Genomic DNA, 23,273 nt, shown 5'->3' on the forward strand with positions numbered 1-23,273 from the left:
CATAAAAAAATCACCTGTGGGTGTTAATCCCACCTACACCTAAATGTCCATGAGAGCCATGGAGGGAACTGCCCGATAGGCCTGATCCTGCAGTTGGCCAGGCTCACTGCTGCCTGCTAAAGGCCCCTGGGTTTTCCATGAGGTGTGGATAAAATATAGTCTTGAAGAAGCTGTACTTTAGTGTCTGAGTGTGTCGGCTTGGTCCCAGCTGTGCCAAATATTGAACTATTTAATGTCCTTTTTTCTTTGTCTTTTCTTTCACTGTAAAAAGAAATACGTCTCCTGCTAAAGCACCTGGGGTGATATCCAAACACTACTGAGGTCAGTGGAAATGTTTTTAGGATTTTATTCACAAACTTAATTATTTAATGACTAAGCCTGCCTTGTCAGCTTAAAGTTAGCCTACTTATGCCTGTACTTTTGCATTCACCAAAATAAATACACCTCAGACCATCTTTTTTTTTTTTTGTGAGAAAATCTAGGGAGATATTCCAGCCTTTGTTCTGCTTCTTATTGAACAAATGAGCACTCACAGTGATGCAAGTTTTACAGAGGAATTGCAAAAGCCGGTACTGTGGTTGTACCTATGGGCGATACTAAGTTTTGTCTTTAAAACCCAGATAATAAAAAAGTTCTCTCCCTGTAGGACAAGATAAATGTTTTAGGCACTGTCCATGGAAGAAAATGTGTGCCAATCCAGTGTCCTGCCACTTTAAGTAACACAGCATGTTGCTCTTCTTGCAGTTTACCACAAAGAGAGAGAGCAGGTTGGGAAAACATTTTGTGTGCTTTGTCAGGACAAAACTAAGAAATACAAAGAAATAGCTTCAATCCATATTTAAAAAACCGAGAGCGGTGAGGTAAAATGTTTCATTTTGATACCATCATTTTGCACATTTGAAAACCATCTCTAAAGTTTAGTGTGATAAATGCATCCTAACCCTCTTATCAGAAGATTTTGGTTTGAAATGTATGCTATTGGAAAGAAAATATTTCCACAATTTCAAAACATTCTTTTTGAGCAATAAACAGTTTGAACCAGTATTTCCAAGCAAACAGGTAGGGGTTTGGCAAAATGAGTTTCTTCTAAGCCCTTTGAAATTCCAGAAATTCCAGATACTTCTAGCTGAAAACTAAGATCTCAGCTTAATGCTTTAGAAGAACAACCAGTTTTGCTTCACTGGAAAAACTAGGATTATTTTTTCTGTATCAGTAATCCTTTACCTCCTTTTTTTCTTCAATCCTTTATGTCCTCTTTTTCTTCAAGGCTCAGTTCAAAATGAAATTAGAGCAGAAATGTCATTGCTGTTGCTTGTAACTACATTGCCTCCCTCTTTATGACTTTATTGTTCAATTAATTCTGGTTTTCTCTTTCCTCTCCCAGTGTTTCCCAACCCCATTTTCTCTCTCTTCCCTCTTCCCCTGCCTCTAGAAGGAGAGTGGATCAGAGATGACCTCCAGAAGGAAGTTTGTGGTTTGAAACCTTGTGTTAAACGTTGTTCATTGATTAGAGTGGTGGGGCAAGGGATGATTGTTCCACTGATGAGTATAGTGGCTTTAAGACTTTATGGAAAAGATTGTAGGTGTGTATAACTAAGGTGGTCTTTGAAGAAACCGCAGAGTTTAAGGGTTTCAAAAAGTGAAACACATCTTCCAGCAGTGGTTCCAATCCATCCCTTCCCCTTTCCTTACTCCTGAATTATTGATTCATATTCTTTCTCTCTCCGGTAATGAAATATTCATTGGTTCAAAGTAATACACATCAATAGAGCTTCACCTCAGGGTATCCTCCAGCTTTTGATGGTCTGAGCATCTGCCAAGCAGGTGGCAAATGAGGGTTCAACTTCCCTCCGAAGGAGGAAGGTGTGGGACTACCGTCCCTCCTACCCACCTCAGTGCTCTTTAGAGGAAAGGGAGGGAGAAGGGAAGGCACCTCAGATGTGTCTTCATTTCCCCCCTCTCACCATCATTTTGCCATCCCTTTCCAACGCATTAGGAGAGTGCTTTGGAGGTGCATCCTGCAGGTGAGGTGAGAGATGGGCCAGTGTCCTGGTTGTCTCCAGGATGCCGGGTGTGCAGCTGCCTGCTGGGTGTAAGCAGTTTGGGCAGGTCCAGAAGCACACTGCCAGCGTATGCCCACATCAGCTTTTTAGTCTGCACTGGGAGTGCTTTTTTTAACCTGTGGCTGGCCCCCACTTCACTGGTTCATGCAATGGAGAAGCTGCAGGGGAAGGAGCCTTCGCTTCAGCTGACGCTTAACTCGAAGGTGCTCTCCAGGGGTGCCCCTTATGCACCCCACACCATGTAGCTGCCAGCCAGTGCTCAGGCTGAGGGACCACGGGGGTGTTTACTCGGCTGAAGCAGAGCCCTCTCCCCAAATGCACAGTGTGGATATCAGCTCCATCTTTGTCATGCTACAGGTCTGTTCCCGCTGCACAGCATAACCTACCAATATAGCTATAGCCTTAAGTACTTCAGGAGCTTTAAAGACAACTTGAAACTGTCTTTCCCTTGAAAGCCTTTGAGTGAGGTTTTTCAGGTGACTGCAAGGCTTAAACTTCACAGCTGCTTTGTGCCAGCAGCCTCAGCTCCTCTCCCCCAGTGGTACATTTTAAGAGATCTTTGTGCTGAGTTTCTGAATCGCTGTGGAGGGCTCAGCATGTGCTCCTCTGAGCATATGCCCCTGAGCACAACATGCATGTGTGTGCCAAAGCAGATGCAGCCAGCTGTGTGTGAGTACCAAATTAACCAGATTTCTTAATACCTTTAATTACAGAAACATTCTCCCACACAACGTCCTCATGCCCTCTGCAGGTTTCAGGAACCTCTTTTGTCTCTTTGATCCTACCAAGTACCAGACCAACTTTTCTCCCTCCTTTGCTCTTCCACTGCCTGCTCCAAAGGATGTTTCTTATCCCATCTCTTCAAAGGACTGAACTCTCTCAGTCTGACCCAACTGCACACCTTTAGAGGATTTGTCATGCAGACACAGGTTACTTTACTTAGGGTCACCAAGTAAATAATGTGCCTCGTGCAGGTGATCAGACAGCATGCAGGAAAAATGCAGCAAACCTACAAATTATGACAAAGAATTCATGCTACTGGTCCCTGCTGTGTATACTCTAATCTGTTGCTTCAGTGCATTGTTTTCTGTTACCCATCTATTATTCACTCTCTAGTCAGCTAACTGGTTACCCCTGTGCTAAGCATACATGCAAGCTCCACCAATTAGCAGCACTTCTTGCCCTGAATGTCCCAGCTGGCCATTTCTTGCTTTGTGTCCTCACTGCTCCAGTGCCACAAGTACCTGGTGCAAACCTTTATTAGCGATTTAGATAATGAATGTGCTGCTACTTGTTCTGTTATCTTACTGCTCATCACAGCTGCAACAATTAGACTTCGTGTTTTTTCACACCTTCACAACATTGCTTTAGACTACAAGCGCCAATGTGCCGGTGCTACAAATCTGATACATAGATCATGAATTACCAGCAGAGCTTTAGTCACTGGTAGATGAATCCTCCTCACCCACCTATCATCTCAGATGCAATTGCAACCACAATCACAGTGTCTTGAAATCCCCATTCTTCATGTAATTTGAATTGTTGTAATAGAGGTTAATGTTTAGAAGTCAGCTGATTTCAGCGGTGTGATCTCAGCAGATCACATGTTCCCTGGTTGCTTTTGGCAAGCCTACACCTTGATGCGTGTCACTGGATTACATCTTTGGCATCCTAAGCGGTAAATGTCAGGTATAAGAAACCAACACATCCGACACATTGCTGTAAACCTCGGTGTCCTCATTACTGCTGGTATCCTCACTGTTCCTTACTAAGCTAGTGGCTTGCATATTAGATACTTGTGTTCTTTCACTGATGAATGTTCCTGGGCCAAATGGCACCAAGCTCATTCCTGAAAACAGTGCTATCCACCTTCACTCATAACTGTGTGTGAGCTTGTCATTGCCACTGCTTTCTTAATACTCTTCTTTTTTTTTTTTTACCAAGAAGTGGTGTGTGTACTGTGGTTCGCTGTCTGCATTGCTAGGCAACTGTGTGGTTATAGGCTCATTTAATTCCTCAGAAAAATGGGCAGAAAATCAATTAATGACATATATTCTCTTTTGACAGAAAATAAAAATACCGGCAAGTGATATTTTGTGACTTTTAACATAAGCCAAATGTATATTCACAAAATGATGCAGACAAAACGATTCCTTGTTGGAGAGAAGACATGGCACTAGTGTGATGGGGATGGCAGCAGTTTGCTCTTGAGGGGAGGTGGAGTTTCTACAAGCTAATTTAAAAGAAAAATTCCATGACACTTCAATAACAAGGAAAAGCAGAGGGAGGTAGGGAGGAAAGATGGCTTTGCCTGTAGTGCAGAGGGAGGGAAAAATGGCCTGTTGGGATTTGCACAACTTGGAGCTGTATGAACCAAGCAGAGGTCTGCAACCCTTCAGCTGCCTCCCCCCTGTCACCACCATGGCCTCAGCCAGTCCTCAAAGGCAGAACCAGTATCTGCCTTTACAAACCTGCCAGTGTTTCAAAATGCAGCATTTTAAACCAGCATTTATTAAAAAGACCAAGAAAATGGCTGAGAAAGAGAAGCAGCCTGTTCCTAGAGGAGACTGAAACAAGCTGAATATAGTAGTACGGCATCTATGGCTGGGAAATACAGCAGGTAGTGAAACAACCTGTGAAAATCCTGGGCCCTAAAGACCAATATTACCTGAGACTCCATCATGCTCAATAAAATCCTTTTGGATTTTTTAAGGGCATGACTGAGTGCAGGCATTGCCTCTAGGCTTTTGAGCAAAGGAACCACTCGGTTCAAGAGATGATTGCAGCAACTTGGGTGGTGGGTGCTGCCTCGTATGACTGATGAGCACAAAAATGGGAAAAAGGAAACACTGCCCTTGGAGGGACAAATCTGAATGCAGGCTTGCTGTTGCTGTGAGTGAGACAAATTTTCGTGGCAAAAAAACCTCCACAGAGACAGAAGTCCATTATAGAAAACAAATGGAGGTAATTAGTGATCTGGCATGGGAATAGAGACAGGTTACAACTGTAAAACAGTTAATTTGTTCATAGAAATTCATTGACTTGATGGCATTGCCTTGTGCAGTCTTGAGGATATTTCTTTCATTATGACTAAGGAGGATAAGACAAAAATCAGTGCTAGCATGTCTGCAAGAAAATATCTCTATCATTTGATTATTGGTACTGACACCACTCTTCCCTTAAGACACTTACCCTAAAGATGCTAAAAGTCTTTTCTGTCAGAAGTGGAGAGCAGATTGCTGGTAAGCAGTGGTGGGTTAAAAAGCTCCACGCGTCATCTCAGCTGCAGTTTGATCAGTTTTTCCCCTGATGAAGAACAGTCCTATTAAGTTGGATGTGGTAATCCAGGACTTTTTGGTGAAGCTGTACCTCTTACTGAAATTTCATCCCTCTTTTCACATCACTTACAGAGTGATTCCAATTTAAGGAGGGATGTTTTGTTCTGCTTTGTTGACGGCACCAAGCTGCACAAGGCACCACGGCAGCAGCATGATTTTTTAAGGCAAGACAGGGGGTGCAAGTTCCTCGTCAGGGCTGAGCATTTCACGTGGCTCATTTTGGTTTTGACCTCACCATGTGCATTCCTGTCACCTACCACTTCCCAAAGAGCACATCCTCTGGAAGAATCAGAAGCAGCCATTTACTAACACCTGCCTGCAACACAATGATAGACCCTTAAAAACAAAAATAGCATCACTGCCCTATTACAGCAATAAGGTCCTGTCCATGATTTTTGAAGTGATGAGGCAGCCACCGCTGATCTGCTATTGCTGCTCTGTACCATAGTTGATGTTCTGTCAGCTAATAAGAGTCAGTGCTGTGATCTTGCCTTGCAAGTTAGTAAAACCCCTAGCTGGTTCTGTTACAGACCTGAGGGTGCAAGAAATTTAAATTTAGGTGTACTTAGGGCTCCTGAAGTGGCAGGCTGGCTTGAGGATAGGCACAGGGGAGAGTGAGCAGGAGAAGCTGCCCTACCTTCCACAGACAGCCCTGCAGCTCATTTCATTACATCTTACTCCCACTCTTCCCTCGGTCTGTGCTTTCCACTGAAAACACCACACGTCTCTTTGCAAGTATATGCTGCACTAGAAATAATTTTGTGACCATGTTAGCTAGAAAATGTACCCAGCCCTCTGCTCTCATTCAGCAGCTGATGATGAAATAGGTTACGTACCTGCTCTGGGCACCTGTAGGACAAGATACTTGCAAGATACCTAGAAGATGCCTTTTAAAAGGATTACATTTGAGCTCTTAAAACACTGAGCCCCCAGAAGCCTGGTGCAGTGCAACCCCATGCAGCCATGGTGCAGCAAGGGACTGCACATGGGGCATGGGTGGGTGCTAAGGGCCCAGGGGCAAGAGCCACCCTCACACTTTCACCCTTTGATAGCCTATTTGTCCTCTTCACAATCCCTCTAGGTGCATTTGTCTGAGTTTGGGGTTGTTTACAACTCCTTGCTCCAGCATTGCAGAGCAACTGGGCACGATGTTGGAGATGTGGCCAGTGGGGGGATAGCTGGCACCCCCAGCACCTGCCGTGAACCCACCCACCCTGAATTTAACTCTTTTAGAAATGTTGATGTGGAGCAGATGTGGTTGTGCTTAGGTGGTGCCAGGATCCCAGCTCTCTGCCAGAGACTTACTGGCAAAGAGGGGAGAAGCACAAGCCAAAATTCAGGGCGTGCTAGGCTTTCGTGGGGAATCAGCAAGCACACTCACAAGCACTTGGTTCTGCTGCGGTGCTTGCACTGGAGCACACATGAGGCAGCAGGTTTGCCACATGTGCCAACAATGTGTATTACACCGCTCTTGTGTGTTTTCTCCTTCAGGCCTGGCAGCCTGCAGCAGAACACAAAATGTAGTGGATGAAACAAAACCCACTTGAAAATTTTCAAGAGGAAACCTGTTCATTTCCCTTGTTAAAGCTATGCAGATTTTTTTCAGTGGCAGAAGTGATGCTTTTTTTCTCTTTTTGGCTCATAGGAAGTGACAGGGAATTTTGTTGCACTGGGTGAGCATTTTAGTTATTTATTGCATTTCTTACATTTCTGCTCTGAGGTCCCTCTCCTCCTGAGATGAGGCAGGCCCTGTTAGGCTAGATGTTGTAAAGGGTGGATGCAGTGAGGCTCCAGCCTCACTCCAGAGCTCATCCAGGCTAAAAGATGGAGGGCTGAGAAAAGCATGTACTGCACAATGTTAACCTCTTAAGAAACAGTGCTTACAAGAAAGCTGGAGAGCAGTTCCCTAGGAATTAAAATTCATCATGCCCTGACACTGTGAAGGGCATTAAGGTTTTGTTTAATTTGCATTTATTAATAAATCTCTTCCTACCTTTCCTTCCCACCTCACCCTTGCTGTGGGGATAGATTGGAGGGGCACAGGGGGCTAGATTGAATCAGCAGAGCTGCAGGAGGGAGCACAGCACCTGCCAAAACAGGACAGGACAACCGGAACAGCAGCGGCACATCAAATGCAGTGGAGGGTGAGCAAGGAGGAGGATGTGGTTTGAAGAGTGGACAAAGAGTTTCAGCAGCTGTTCATACAACAGGTAACAGCTAACCTGCAAAAAACATAGTTAAGATTCCTGTTTTATTGAGTCCTGTGGCTGTAGATTTTGAAATGGGAATTGAGCTTCTCTAGATATATGGACATATGACTTATGCATGCCTGAATATGTAAGTCAAAGTTCAGCAAGAACAAGTGTTCGATCACTATTAGTTAACTATTGAGAAAGCATATTTCAAATGCAACTCATTAATTTAACTATCCTTCAGGCAAAGCAGAACAGGTAGAAAGAATAAAAGCAGTGGGGGGAACAAAACCTGCATAGGGGAGACTGGCTTCAGTTAGTGTAAATGCAGATGATAAGCTCGTATGGATCAGCTTGTCTTACCTACGTACTGGAAAACAAGGACATGCCTCCTCAGAGGACATAGAAATCACACCATTTGTAATACATTGCCTCTTCATTTATTTCAAGTGGTGCCTGTACTTCTAGCATTTTCCAGGAGAAATATACCTTCTAAGATACCAAGTACCAAACAAGTCCATTTTAATTCTGTCCTTCCCCAACATTTTGTACATAGTTTCTTTCATTATTTCCACTGAATCCCCTTACTGATACTTTTCTGGCAACTCTGTACCTCAAGTATTTTAAGGATTGCAGGTTCATATCTTGGTCACAACAGCAGCTGTATGATTACTCTCATGTAAAAGATATGGACTGTCCTGGGAGTACTTTCTGTTGGTCTAGTTCAGGCATCCTGGTCATTATAGTCACCCCAATACCTGCACTTCTTACAATCCTGTCTTAGTAGGCTCAGATACTGTTGATGCAGATAGATACTTTAGTCTAAGTAGGAACAGTAAGAATAAAGCCTTCTTTCCTCCCTCGTGGCAAACTGTAAATCAGATTCCTATGATGCTCAAGCAGTGATACTGCATTCTGCAGCTCAATTTTCATCCAACCTTAGGTTTGCAATTACAGAACAGTAGAGCAATGTTTATTCCCATTTTTGTACCTGCTTTGTCTCCCCTGGTGTTTGCTGATAGCATGAAGAAAAGCATACTGTTCAGATGTGTTGGAGAATTGCCTTGTAAAATCATCATGTGAAAAAGGTAGCACATGCAAATGGATACTGAGCTGTTTTCCATTACATATACTCCAATGCCAGAACAGGCTGAAGATTTCATTACATATGGTCTGGATCTCAGTCCTATAACTGGGCTGAACTTGGCCAAAATGGACTTCTAAGCATTTGGTCTTATTAGACAACTAAGTTTCTGTAGCACCATATGTGATACCTTTGACCTGAATTCCATAAATCCTGTTAAACCTTTGTAAGCATTTGGTAACCAGCTAGGCAATGGAGTTAAAGGAAGTGACTCTCCATGGAAAACCTGTAAAACATGTGAATGTGAGTTGTACAGATTGGCGGGTGAGGAATTACAGCATGAAAATGCTGGGTGTTTTGTCCTACAGCCCTTTGGAAAGATGGGAAAAAGAAAGTGTTCTATTGTTGATGGCACAATCTCACTTGGACAATAAATAAATATCACTGCTTTAATATGCAAGAAGGGAATAGAAAAAAATCCCTACCTTCTTAATGTAGCTTTTTGTTTCAGTGCTTTTTAGTGCATGCAAAGGCTCTTGCCAGCATAACTTCCATTCATTTGCAATTAGAAATGCTGCAGTACAGATGATGGACTAAAAGGTGTTAATGATGTATTTGTATATCTGATGTCAAAAGTTTAAAGTCATGTCTTTTAACAGAAGCTAATGAGATCCTAAACGATGATTCCAAGTAAAGCGTAGTCATTATGGCCATACTGCTGGCAGCACCATGCTTGTGCAATCCTGTCTTTCAACATTTACCGCTGGCATACAAAGAAGTCAGGTAGAAAACTCCACACACCTATCTTCATTTATCAACAGAAGTCAAACTCTCACATAGAGTAACTGTAAAATAAATGTCCCCTCTGTCAGATGACAATCCCGCCTGTACTTTCAGCAGGGAATCAAACAGGAATCCATATAATTTAGAGGCAACATGTTTTCCAAGCAATTCAGAAAGAAATCCACTTCCCCCCTTAATGCTGAAATGTTGGACCCAAAGAATTATACAGCTTGGCTGTCAAACACCTTTCATTAAAAACAAAACCAAACATAGCACAACTGTCATTAGGATTTGAATGTCTGAAACAGGCTGAAGGTAGGAAAACCATAATCAGTCCTTCAGGACCACAGAACAATTCTGTAGCTGTCAAAACAAGAATTAAGCCTTCCTATAAACCGGTATAAATTGACACAGCAAAAAACAGACTGCTGCCAATGTAAAAAATACATAGTTGTGTCCGTTGGCTGTCAAGTGTATCTACAAAACATATTCAGGGCTACCACCAGGACACAGGAAGCGTTATCAAAATATCAGCCATTCTAATGTCTGCTTTTGCTCTGGGGCTTCAAAGAAAACCCTGAGTTCACCTCTTGCCCTTCACGTTTCCCTGTGCCACATTGTGTGTGCCAAGTGTGATAGGAATATAAACCCAACTGTTCTTGCACTCTGCCATGCACCAAAAAATGGGTTGCTTTGAAGAAAGTAATTCATGAAAAGATACATTAAACAGGACCAATGTTGTACCAGCCAGACTTAGAGATGTTGGTGCTCTGTTTTCCCAAAGCACATTACTAATATAAATAAAGGGTGTGCCTATGCCACCCATGACATTGTGTCCATGGGCTGTGGCACAGCATGGACCTGGTGCATCAGATGTTTGTTGGTGTGGCCAAGTCAGACCTCTCTGGCAGTGCTGGGTGTGCACACTCCTTCTCTGGGGACCCAAAGAGTTCAACCTGATATGAGGGCACACAGAGACCCTGAGACCTGCACAGAGCCTTGCTAAAATGGAATCAAAGTTTCCCACCAAGAGTCTTTGGATGAGATGTGGTTTTTGGTTCGAGGGCTAAGTCAGCCAGCAGCTGCATTGAGATTGCAATCACAGCCCAAAACTGAAATGACAGCATGCTAAAATCATAAAAGAAATCATTTTTTTCAAAAAAATGTCTAGCTTCTTTTCCTGACCAAAAAGGTCTGGGTATCTTTGAGATGAATAACCAGAAATTTGCATTTTCCCTGCAGGTAATTCAGTGAGATTGATGAGTGTAATGAATGTAAACAACAGCTCTCATTTAAAAGCTAAAATCGATTACTTGTGCCTTTTCCACATCCTCTCAGTCAGCATCCTAGCAAAGTTCTTCTGAAATTGGAATGTTTTCCAAAATAGTGAATGAATATGAACTTTTGTATTTATTTACAATTCACACCAAAAATGTAACTCTCATGCAGATCAAAGTGTCTTTCTCCACTTCTGGAGCAATGAATGGTCAACCAAGAAGGGATGTGAATATTTTTAGGAACCTCTTAGAAGAAATAGATAACATAAGCCACAGACTGTATAAACCCAGAAATTCAATGAACTTATAACATCACTTTTTTTCAAGAACTTTTTCTGCAAAGCATAAAAAATGCATTGTGGAAACATTGTTTGCCGAAAACAATGCTAACCTGCCAAAGCACTTATTTGAAAATGTATTTGATATACTAATGAGTGGGTGTTTAAGGATTTGGAAATGCAATTGAAAATGCATAATGCTATCTTGCAAGAGCAGGTAGTCCATTTGTTTGTGACATTTCAGGATGATCAAATTAGTCCTGAGCAAGAGCAAAATATTTTGTTTGTGACATTATCTGCTCACAAAGATGCCCAATAAAAGAAATCAAATACATTTCCTTTTCCAGATCCTTTCAAATTTACATTGACATTATAAACCATGTAAGTGAAGCACAGAGTTATTTAAAAGCATACCTGTCAGGGGTATGGTTTTGGAAGCACTGCTTTGTTTTTCTGATGGATCTTGTCAAATCAATTTTTTCCAGTCTATTTGTATTAGCTGGCTAGAGCATTCATAGAGATGCAATTGTGTGATGTAATTTCACTTTGATCACAGTCATTTTCTTTCTTGTGTTTCCCAAGCGGTCTTCTAGAAAATACAGCAGTAATGGTATGCAGCAGTGGATATTGAACTGCTTGCAAACCACTCAGGCAGCTCATAAAAACATGATTAAAAGGCAAATGCCCTTTGTGCTCATAACTTCTAAACTACGCAAGCTGAAGTGCTTTAATACTTCTAATGCGTTGTAATGTATATTGAGATGTGCTCTGCTGGAGTTAGTGCTGTGGCTTTCCAGCTGACAGCTTGTGCTCTCCTGTGAGTCACCAGTTTGATTTGACTCTAACTCTCCCTCCAGTTCAAGAAGATGGGTGTCTGAGCATGGTTTGCTGGGAAGCTTGATGACTGTCAGGTGGCACATATATTCTTCCTGAACTTGTCTCTCATCTCCTACAGAAGGAACCTTTGAGATGCTGAAGCATCTCCCCGGTACCAGTGAGTGTCCTCCTCCCAAACCATGGAGGCTCTGGAGATGCCCAGTCCTGTGGCAGTGCTCGGGCTAACCTGCTGATGTGAGTCTGTCCCAAAAACTGGGGCTCTGGGAGAGCAGTGAAGGCCACAGAGGAAAAGAGGGCTTTCTGTGCCCACGTGCTGTGAGCGCTTCACTCAGTAATATAATAATGGAGCTATTTTAAAGACATCCTTGATGTTTACTGAGGAAATGGCATATCGCTTTAGTTTCTGAATGCATTAAACAGCCATCTTCCCCTCTCCTGAGGTCATCCCTTGCTCAGCAACATCCATGAACATAATGTTCAGACATGTGAGTTTACTCCTTTACCTAAAGAATTGGGAGTTCGTCTGAGGATGTGCTTTGTCTCAAATCAGACCCTGTGCAGTTGGCCTGTGGCTTTCCCCAGGCAGAGGAGAGCAACGATACCTGCTGTAGTGTTTAGCGGCTGAATGGGTATTGCCAATCCTCATGGCATGCTGGGGACTCTTTCAATGATGGCAGCTGCCCTGGTTTCAGTGTATTCTCATCATAGATTTCATTTGCTGTAAAGTTTGCTGTAATTCTCTTAATCTTTTGTCTGTCTTGCCTGTTTCTGCTGTAAACTAAGCATTAACTTTATACTGTCTACAGGGTCCAGGTTTGTAACCTAAGAAGTCTTTCTGTAAAGGACGCAGAATATATTGGAGTATCTAAAATCTTCACACAAACAACAGGCAGCAATCTAGCCAGTATCAAATTGTCAACATATTATTTATTTTTTCAGTTGGCCTCAAGATCTTTATCCCAAATAACAATTTCTCTATTGGCATATGATTTCCCCCAAAAGGGAAATGATTTTTCTCTTTGGTCTATTAGTGGAATATACTTTCTCTTTCATAATGAGTAAACAGTACTACCTTCTTTTCCTCCTCTCCACTGCTTCCTTCCCCATCCTCCACGCCCAGCTGTAAATGTTGATATTTGATAGCTTTGGTCTAGATAGGAGAGTGAGTGTTCCTCTCAGAAAAAGCACTTAAAAGTTATTTTCAATGGTGGAGTTTACATTTCCACCATACCCAGAAGAAGGTAGTAGGCAATGAGCTGAAGTCTAATTTTAAGCACACTAGCTGTTCCATGCTACATGCCTTTGGAGACGGCATGCACTTACAATAAGCTAGCTTCTGAGTGCAATACATGTTTTTAATGCCATTGCTGACAGAAAATCCATACTTGAGGTAGCATATGCTTACATTCCCCCACTCCAGACACAGTGCAAAGCAGTTTCATGCTGATTTCCATCAACCACCCATTTGCTCCAAGGCCTCAGAAGGCTTCAAGGCCAACATTAAACATGTGCCTCACCTACTCTACAACCAGAAGCCTGTTATCCGAGGTGCTACATGCCCACACAACTCAAAACTTCTCTTTGAACAAGTTTTGCTGTAGAAAAGACAACAAGCACTTTTGAGAAACACCTGAGGGGTGCAAAAGGTGCCATATTTTGAACAAACCCAGTTGGCTTGCTTACTGCATGGAAGGCAAACTGGGCATTTGGGAGATACTTGATGAAAACCATGTTTGTCATGTTCCAGTTAACTTGCCAAGCTATAAGTGCTAGCATATCCATGGAGGGAGACTTAGAGACAGTCTTCACTTACAGCCAGGTTGCAAAGGTACAGGACTCACTACTGGTTTGTTTGTTTAAGAAGCTTCATTGTTTGAGAGAGGTAAGATTTTGCAGCATAACATTATGAGAGGACCCTTCAGAGAAACTAGGTTGATGTGCAAGTGATGTGGTTGACACATTACTATTAGATTAGATACCTTTGCAAAGATTTCAGGTGGGAAGTTTTATCACTGTGTTGTTTTTGTGCGTTAAAATTTCATGAGAGTTTCTGACTTAGAGCAATGAGATTTGCCACTAATAACTCTTTGACACAAAGAAACTTGATGTTTCATAGGGAGTTTGAGTATCACAGCACTGTAAAAACTGATCAGAGATTGGAAATGTATACATCACATGGCTGGATCAGTGCTGTTGTACAGTTTTCATGGGTACCATGCAGCCAGTACTGTGAGGCTTACTCCAAATGGGCTGTGCCATCTAACAAGCTCAATATTTAAAATGTGTCAATCTTGCGGTGTGCCTGCACGTGCAGGGAAATCCAGGAACCCAAATTTAAATTGATTCTGTAAATGAAAGATTGAAGGGGTGACATGGCATCGTCCTTTTAGAGAGATTAACAAAACACTGAAAGACCCTCACTTTTCCAGGGTTATGTACAAAGCTGGCCTCAGAAGTGGTGACACCGGATTCCATGCTGGGGCTGACAGAAAAAGCCACTTTAATTTTTCAGCTCTTTTAGAGGGGATTTGTTACCAATTTCCATGAGCAAAGGTCCATGGCCTTGCAGTTCTTGAGTAAAGACTGCAAATAAGGGGAACGTCCACTTGGTTTTTAAATATTCTGTGTGTTTTGTTAAAGAAGACTGAGCAACAAAGGATATTTCTTGTATTTCAGTTGACTTATCAGATGTCACTGAAGAGACAATTTCCTAACGAGCAGTATGAAATTACCATATTTAATACACCTTAAGTTGTTTTTCTGGACTTAGTAGTAACATACAAGTAACTCCAGCAATCCCGTAACACATTAGAAAACCAGTGTTTATACAATCCCTATCTCTGTAGCGTGGGAGAAGCATTTTCTAAGAAGGCTCTCCATCCCTCTCACACATGACATCAGTTCCTGGTTTTCTCCCTGCCTGTGTGAGCTGGAAATGAAAATGGACAGAAATCAGTTCTTCCATTCAAGACTAGAAAATATGCATCTGTAGAACACCACCATCTTAAAATGTAGAGGTATTCTACTCATCTCCACAGTTAAGGTTATACTAAAAACCCGGTAGATAAAAAGCTGTCCTCGCACATCCAGTGGATAGCATCTGATTTTTGCTGTTAACATTATTTCTTCAGTTCATAAATGGCTTCATAAAAATATTTACACACACACACACTCATAAAATACTGATTTATATTTTTTTTTAGGAAATAGTTAAACTTCTCTTTTTGTCATGTTTCTTCAGGTTCCTACAACTTCAAAGCAAACTGTTTCCTTGTGCTGAAAAACCCCTATTCCCCACTTCTACTCTGCAGGCTTCTGTCATGTTTGGATAATATTTTGTCTCTTGTTCTCTTTTGCTGGTTTACAATGAAAGTGCAAACATCTTGCAAGAAAAATTGCTTCTGTTCATTATCAGTAACCTCTCAGTCTACGAAATCGGTGTGATCAACCAACCGCTTCTGCTTTTCAGTGTTGTTATCCCTGTTCCTTAAGAAGTAGCAAAAAGTCTGACTCGGAAGTGAAGTATTTGGGGATTTGTCCAGATGTAATTTCCATCCTATTTTGACTATTCCTGTTCTTGTTAAGCAGGTTTTCACCCCTCTCTCTTTCTTGCTATTGCCTGCCTAACTTAATAGGAGTGGGAAAATATATGACTTACCTGCAAGTTTCTTTTGGATTTCAAAGTTTGGGCTATGGAGTTTAGCCACAGGTCCTCCTTTAAGGTTAATCATGCAGCTGTAGTGTTACTGCACAGGTTTGGAATAACATTTGTCACTTAAGCTACGCTTTTTTTCCAGACCCCACCTGAATAAATTGTCTTTTGGGCAGAGCCCAGAAAAGTTTGGACAAATTCCAGATGGCCATTCAGAAACAGAGCTGAGCAGAAAAGAAATAATCATGTGTTTTCCATCAGGTAATGTGTTGATATGCCTTGCTGTGCTTAAACATAAATAAATAAAAGAGTACTGAGAAATAGCTTCTCTGTAAAACTTTGCATTTGTGGATGGGTTTTGAGTCAGAGCCTTCTGAGGTCTGATTGAAATGGTGGAAGATTAGGTTCTTAGTTGTCAAAGACGAATAGTAATCCTGACATATTTGGTGACATATGAACACCGAAGGGATTTATGTAGTCAACTTTAGGGCTCTAAATTAGGAATTGAATCCTTCTGTACAAGTCAGTAAAACTTCAAGGCAGCTTAGAGTGTTTTCCTCTATTGGCTGTAAATGGAGCACAGGGAGAATGACTTCGTATGTCTCGTACCTACAGTGAGGCACCTAAAATAGATGGCATGAATAATCCCTAAAATGAATACCAGTGTGCAAGAATGCAGTCATGAAACTTAATCCAATTATCTCTATGACAGTTATGTCTCATTCTGCTTCCCAGGACTGATGTCAAGCCGTATGCTTTCTTTAGACCTACTTCTGTACACATGGCAAGAAGCTAAAAGAGCATTTTCCCTCCACCCTCCCTGCTAACGATGATGCCCTATAAAGCAAAAGGTGTAATACCCCAAACAACAGTAACTTCCTCAGGTGAAGAAGGTCACAGATTAAAATCCCTTTGGCTCAACGACCTGCTAATGTAGGTTGTCACCAAGGTACTCAACCACCTAGCTATAAAAGAAAGAAGGTGTCTGAAGATATTTGCCTAATTAACATTTCACTAGGCTAAGTAGAAAAGTTACTAAGATTAGAATTTCATTGTTCTTTTTCCTGTTTCTTTCAAATACTGCATGGTCACTCTAGCATATGCCCCCAGACCACATCACATTTTTCTCTTACAGCCCCCATAAGTGTTGTAGTGAGCCAGATAAACCTTTATAATCTCCACACAGCCCTAGTGGTATCAGCAGAGCTGTGATGGCGCAGTGATTTAGCTGCACAGTGCAGGACTCAGAACAGGGTTAGAGAAATTACATTGAAGGTGAAAGTGGGGGAGGGAAGCTACTAGCAAAAACCGTCTGAAAGGAAATGCTTTCATTTTAGTCACACAGATGTCTAGTCAGGAAAAGCATTTGTATGCAAAGATCTGAAATAATGACAGCTCCTTTTAAAATAATAGAAATGGTAAATGTGGATCTCCAATGTGGAAATCTGTGGGTGGGTAAGTGGAATCAAGTTTAGGCTGTGTGTTTGTGTCTGTTGAAATGAGAAGATGGTGCCTTTGTATAAAGATAGGGCATATAAGGTCCATTCATAATTTTTTAACCCTTTCAGAAATTACTTATTACCAAGGAAAAGCAAACAAAATGACTGATTCTGTCTTAGTTTAAAAATGTATGATCTGGGGTGAATTTGGGGAGATAGGATTGTCACAAGATGTTCCACTAGTATTATTATTTCCATTGCGGGAGTGTTCAGGGGCCCAAGCCTTTGACATTCAAAGGTACTGCTGGGTGACATAGAAACAGAAGCCTGGTGTCTGCTTATGATTTTAAACACACATATACACTGCAAAGGAATAATCATTGTGTACTGTATTGAATACTTATAGGCATACTGTAGCTAGTTTTTCTCTGCTTTAGAAGCAGGGCTATTTGTGGACTAAAGCTTATTAAGTCCCTAAAGGTTATATAAGGAAAGACTCAAATTCTTTGTACGGGAATCCACCCCTCTACTGAAAATATGTTATGGCTCCTCAAAATAAAAGTTTAAAAAGATTCCTCTGGCTTGAGAGTGTTATAGTGTCTGAAATGCAGATGAAATCAGGGCATCTTCTCCTTGTTGTTAAATTCACAGGGTCCCAGGTGGTCCTGTGCAACATGGAAAAAAAACCCACATCACCATATCCTACACTGAAACTGGTACTGGAGCTACTGGCAAACTGGGAGAGTGTGTGTCTGCTGTTTTGCAGTTGCAGAAGGGATATAGTTTATATCACTAGGCACTTCGAAAAATCGCACTCTGAGCACCTCTGGATGATGAACACACAAATTGTCCCCTTCTGGAACAATTTAGTACAGTATTTAGATGCTGTACATTGAGGAAAGAAGAGGTATTTTTCATGAGTTCTCCTTGCCTGAGGGGACCTCAGCTCTATACTTGGAGCTATGCTGCACAGTGTTTTTTGCTACCTGTAAGGGATCTGAAGATCACTGCTCAGAGACAACAGGCTGAAAAATGCTGGTTTAAGGATGTCTGCCTGGTGGGTTGTGATTGCATTAATTACAAACCATGAATCATGGACATCTTGTTCCTGCATTTGTAAGATTAAAGTAGGCTGTATAAATAACAGTCATTACAGGGTTTTTAAGTGGATGACCATTCTTGCTTCCAGTAGCAAATTTGGAGAGCTCATTATCTTTATATTTTCATTAATGGGAGACACATTGCATTCTACTTTTATAGATACACTTCAGCTTTTTTTTGCTTTTGTGCTACTGTTTCCTACTACAGTGAGCTACAATGGATAGAGTCACAGCAAACACAATATCGTGTCCAGCCCTAGACTTTCCAGTGAGCCCTTAAGAAGATATCTGAAAATGTGTGAGCATTAGGCAAAATATAGAGTACATGAGCTTGGGTCCAGGCTGGTTAAAAACACTTTGATTTTGGCTTGAAATTGAAACTAAAGCAGAAGAAGTAGTCAGCAAACTTACAGCTCATTTCTACGCACTCGCGGTGTCCCACCTCTACAAGAGCTCCCTGGTGGGGCACTAACCAGCCTGCTTTTTGGGGTACCATATTCTAGACTAAAACTCTGGCTACTGCATCAAGATCAGCTCCATCGCTGTTTCTTTGTCTTTCTCTTGCCTGCATACATAGAAGGCAAAGGCAATCTAACTGCGTTAGGCCACAAGATTACTGCCAGTCCTCCAGGGCCACCTTTTCTCTTAGAACCCCAGTCTTGTGGGAGCATAATTTTACCTTTTCAAGGAGGGTTCATTTTGCACCAAAAGCAGTTTCTTTCACATTAAACCTCACAAGGAAGTTGTATAACCAGACTGAATGTTTGTGCACTAGACCCAATTGCACTGTTCTTCCTACACTACTAGACTGGATTGGAGCAATGTACTTTCAGGATGCCAAGTTCTCTATGTCAGACCTCTAGCCGCTGATTTCACCTCCAAAACATGAAGTCTACTTTGTTTTCTATGACCACTTTCCTATGGTTGTATGACCAAAAGCTGTGAAATAGAGGTCCTGATACCCCCTCAAGAGACTATGTCTCCTCCTTTGCATAAAGCTTCTTTCTGTCACTCAGTTTTGATGCTAATGCTCACTCTTGGCTTCCTTGCCTAACTTCTGAGAATATTCCACTTTTTACCACATCTACTTCAGGCTTGGGTTTGGAGAAAATGCATTTTGAGGGATACATGTATTGGGTATTTTCTATTTTCCTCAGGAAAGATTGAGTCTTGTGTTGACTAACCATATATGCAGGCAAGAATGATTATATATAGACATACAGAAATATTCCTGGCTGTTCACATAAGAAATCCAAGAGTATAGTAAAACATGATTAATATTATCAAACTGGAATTGTACAGTGTCAGTGTCCAAGTTACTTATTACGATCTAGGGTACTGTGACTCATCTTCAGATCTGAGTTAAAGTTCAAAGGAAAATTTTAGTTTCTGCTAGGTGGTATTAAATCACCGGAAATGGCAATGGATATCAAATCTGGTTTTCCACGTGCTACCACAGGATATTGCACATTCATCTTATTGTGCATTATGTCTCAGTTTTGGGGGGGTACACTAATGCGCACCTAACTTAAAGTAAATCTCCTGTTGTTTTCCAGTTACTGAATTTGTCTTCTTGGCAGAATGAGAATGGAAAATGATTGCTTCTTCTCCAGGCAACTAATGCAACCATACAATGAATTTTCTTATTAATTTGCAGTCCAGAAAACTCGTCATAGTTTCATGGGATGCACTGAATAAGTAATGTTAATATTGCTGTGTTTACTCCCAGAGACTATTTCTGCTCTTGGTAAATCGATTCTCATTTATTCTGTGAATGCAAAATGAACAGTTGTACTAAACATTATAGTTGCTTTAGCCTGCAGAGGAAAGGTGGGTATAATCTATTTCTCTCCCTGTTTTTTCAAGCTGTGTGTACACTCAGATGATTTGCAGAGTTTTTGGACTTCCAGCTAGGTGTTCAGGAATCAGGCTGCTTCCAAAATGGGGGAATTTGCCTGCCATTGGGTACTCCAGCAAATTTCAGTGCCTGTGCCTGAGGGAATATTAACAAATGCCTCTCTTCCTTCCCAATTTTGACATATCCTTTTTAGTAGTGATGGGAACATGCAATGCAGAAAACAGACAATCCATTAGCAGAGACTGTTTCCTTACCTATTAATTACAGTTTAAAGAGCTTTTCGGACATAATGAACACAAGAAATGCAGATATCCTTCTTTCAGTTTTATCAATGAACAGTGCAGTACAATTGTAATTTCTTCCAAGTCTTTTTTCTGCAGGTAGGATATTGAACCATTGCCTTAATGCAAAAGAAAACAAAAAATAGCAAATGCCTCTCCCCTTTCCTCTGCCTTCATTTTTTTTCCCAAAACTGGCAGAAAACAGAGGTGTGGAAAGATGAGAAAGCCACAGATTTCTGGGAATTGTTGAAATAAACTCTATTTCAGTTCAGCAGTCTGCATTAGGTTTCTGTGTCTTGGGTAGGCAATCATGTAAATCAGATTGCAATTTCCAGCCAAGACCCAGCTGGCAAGGTATAAGTTTTCCAGTATAACTGGGAACTCTATGGGCATTTTGGCTGCCAACAGTCCACCTCCATTAAGGTGACTTGCTGAGTTAGCTGCAAATTGGCTCTATGCAATTAACTTCCAATGTTCATAATCACTGTGATGTCTAGGGTACTTGTAAAACTGATGAATTCCTATGTATGATTTCTCTGAACTGAGGAAATATTACATTTTCCAGATGAAAAGCTGGAACAGAGACAATTATCTGTTAATATTGTTCTACATGTTAGTTTTGGTAACAGTGTTATTATATTAGGCTTTTGTACAGATCAGGGAGTAACAAGTAATCTTCATTCCTTCAAGTCACACAGACAAGGAAGAAAAATAATAAAGGACAGGCACAGTCCATTAAAGCAGACAGTGCCATAGTCATTTTGGTGTAGGAAAAAAAAAAAGAAGAAAGGAAGAACAACTTCTAAGGTGTTTGTTCATGTTTAGCCATTGTAGTGGTAGAGTCAAATGCACCTATTTAGTGCATCTAACTAGCAAATTAGTTGGCAGACTCTGCCTCAGTCATCTTAACCAAAGCCATCCCAGAAGTCAGTGGCTGAGCCCAGTTGGTTTTAGCCCCACAATCATGCTCTCTCTGGGCAGAAGCAGCACAGAAAAGAAACATTCCTTGCTTTAGCAGGGCCCAAGTCCACCTATTCACTCACATAACTCTCTCATAGCAAGTTTTCAGTATATTGGCTTTTTACTAAACACTAAATAAAATGAGTGCAGTTGCTTAAGGACCAAGGCCTTCTGCGGTACAGTTTTCTGGGAGCAACTGAGGAAGGTGGCAGCGATATAAAAAGACACTTTTAAAAATACCTTCTTGTCTTTTTAATGTCATTCTCAAGTCATCCCTTAGGATTTGGTATTTATATCACAATATAGACTGTAGCTAAATACTTTTACAGGTTGTCTGTCGGGTTTTTTGTTTATATGTAAGCTACCATAGAAGTTAGCTGACATTCTTTTTATTTTCTCTCTTCATTACAGCCACAGCAATGCCTAAGTGAGCATGTATTTCAAATCAAGTCTATTCACCTACAGCTTAAAATCAGGCATGCAGTAAAGAGCCTACTTGTATTTCTTCCCCTAATAATGAACAAAATCTAACACTGTTCTTAAGGTACTAATTTCTGCTAAACGTTGGAATAGAAGGAGAAACTCATGGAGCTAATGATCACGACATTTCCCGCTCCAACTTTCCACATGCTAATTTTGGAGAAAAAAACTCAAAAAACTACACACCCATTAAAAGGAAATTAAATAAGTTCCCCTGTCACTAGTAGTTGAAATTGGATGAAGAAAACTGAGAAGTAAAATACTTTTTAGCAGATATTTTTAATTTATTCCTTGATTGGTTTTAGAATTGGTCAGATAATGGGTTTTGATTGAATGGACTGTTTAGCCAATAAATTACATTCCTTGTCCAAGGCTACTCAAGTAATTGTGCTTTATATATGTCTGCTGCTTTTACATTTTGAGAGTAGGGTTAAGAAGCCTTCATTTGGTAGAGCTAGTAAAGTGATCTAAATGGATATAAATGTGTGGACAAACCATCTTTTCTGAAAACAACCATATTTTGCTTGAAAATTTCCATTGTGATACAGCATCTGTGAACTTGCCCATCTATCAGATGCCAGTCTTTGATCTTGAACCACTCAGTGAATTCAGTCATAGGCAAAGATCTTAAAGACACTAAGACTCTGCAAGTTATGTGAAATGGCATCAGGTAGGGGGAGATGTGAGAGGTTTCCTGCCAGGAGAGATAGCTACGCCATGAGCATAACCTGTGCTAAACTCAGAAGAAATCTGTCTGGGAAAAAGTATTTAGAAATACCATCCTCACAGGGAAATCTTCAGAGGTTACACTGTCTGAGAAACTAAATTGCCTTGGAGGTAGAAATCTGTAGGAAACCTAGCTTTAGTTTCAGTCTTCACAGATGAGCTTGTTCCTACAAAAAAACCCAAACATTTTTACAAAAAAGTAATATGCCCGAAAGAAAACTGAACACAAGGCAATATTTGTCTTTGTTAAATTAGCTGATGCTGAGTGATTAGTACTATTGTTCAACTCTGCTGTTAACTCTTAGCTGATTTCCTAGTGCTTAATTCCCAGAAAATGTCGAAGAGTTTTATGCATGAACTGGGAGTTAAACATAGACTTAAATGCAGTACTGACACAGGAGTTGTATGGCCATATATATTTAATGTGAAATATTCTGAATCCAGGCATCAGCAACATCTTTAAGCACACTGAAGGTGAAGGGATGGCTCCCATTCCTACAGATCCCTGCAGCCTCGAGCACTATGTTGAATTATGGCGTAGCAAGGGATCAGTATGAGTCTTATCTCTGAATTTGCCGAGTGGGTTGAACCATTGAATTCTGGCTGTGTTGAAAGAAGCCTCAATCAGTTAGTTACTTCTTTTCTGCATCTGGCTTGGCAACCAGTCAAGGAGAACAACAGTGCTCATTTCCTATTCATGTATTATGCACAATTTGCTTTGAATACCTTGTTTATTCTAACACGAAGGCTATATTTTCATTTTATTTTGGTAAAACATTAGTTGGAATACGTGAGAATTGAGGACACTACTCAGCTATCAGGCCACAGATCAATAGACAAAAAGTTTTAAATGGCTTTGAAATGCCTGCATTGATAAACCTATATCCATTATTCTTCCCTCTGCTACTGGATCAGAAATAATAAA

At 41.0% G+C, this 23,273-nt stretch overlaps 1 protein-coding gene across 2 annotated transcripts in view; it reads right to left on the reverse strand.

Annotated features, from left to right (window-relative positions):
• Positions 1-23,273, reverse strand: part of NPSR1 (neuropeptide S receptor 1) — a 60,802-nt gene that overhangs the window by 20,436 nt on the left and 17,093 nt on the right. The gene's annotated exons all lie outside the window — the stretch shown is intronic.

This window comes from Buteo buteo, chromosome 2, assembly GCF_964188355.1.
Source record: "Buteo buteo chromosome 2, bButBut1.hap1.1, whole genome shotgun sequence".
NCBI classification, from domain to species: domain Eukaryota; kingdom Metazoa; phylum Chordata; class Aves; order Accipitriformes; family Accipitridae; genus Buteo; species Buteo buteo.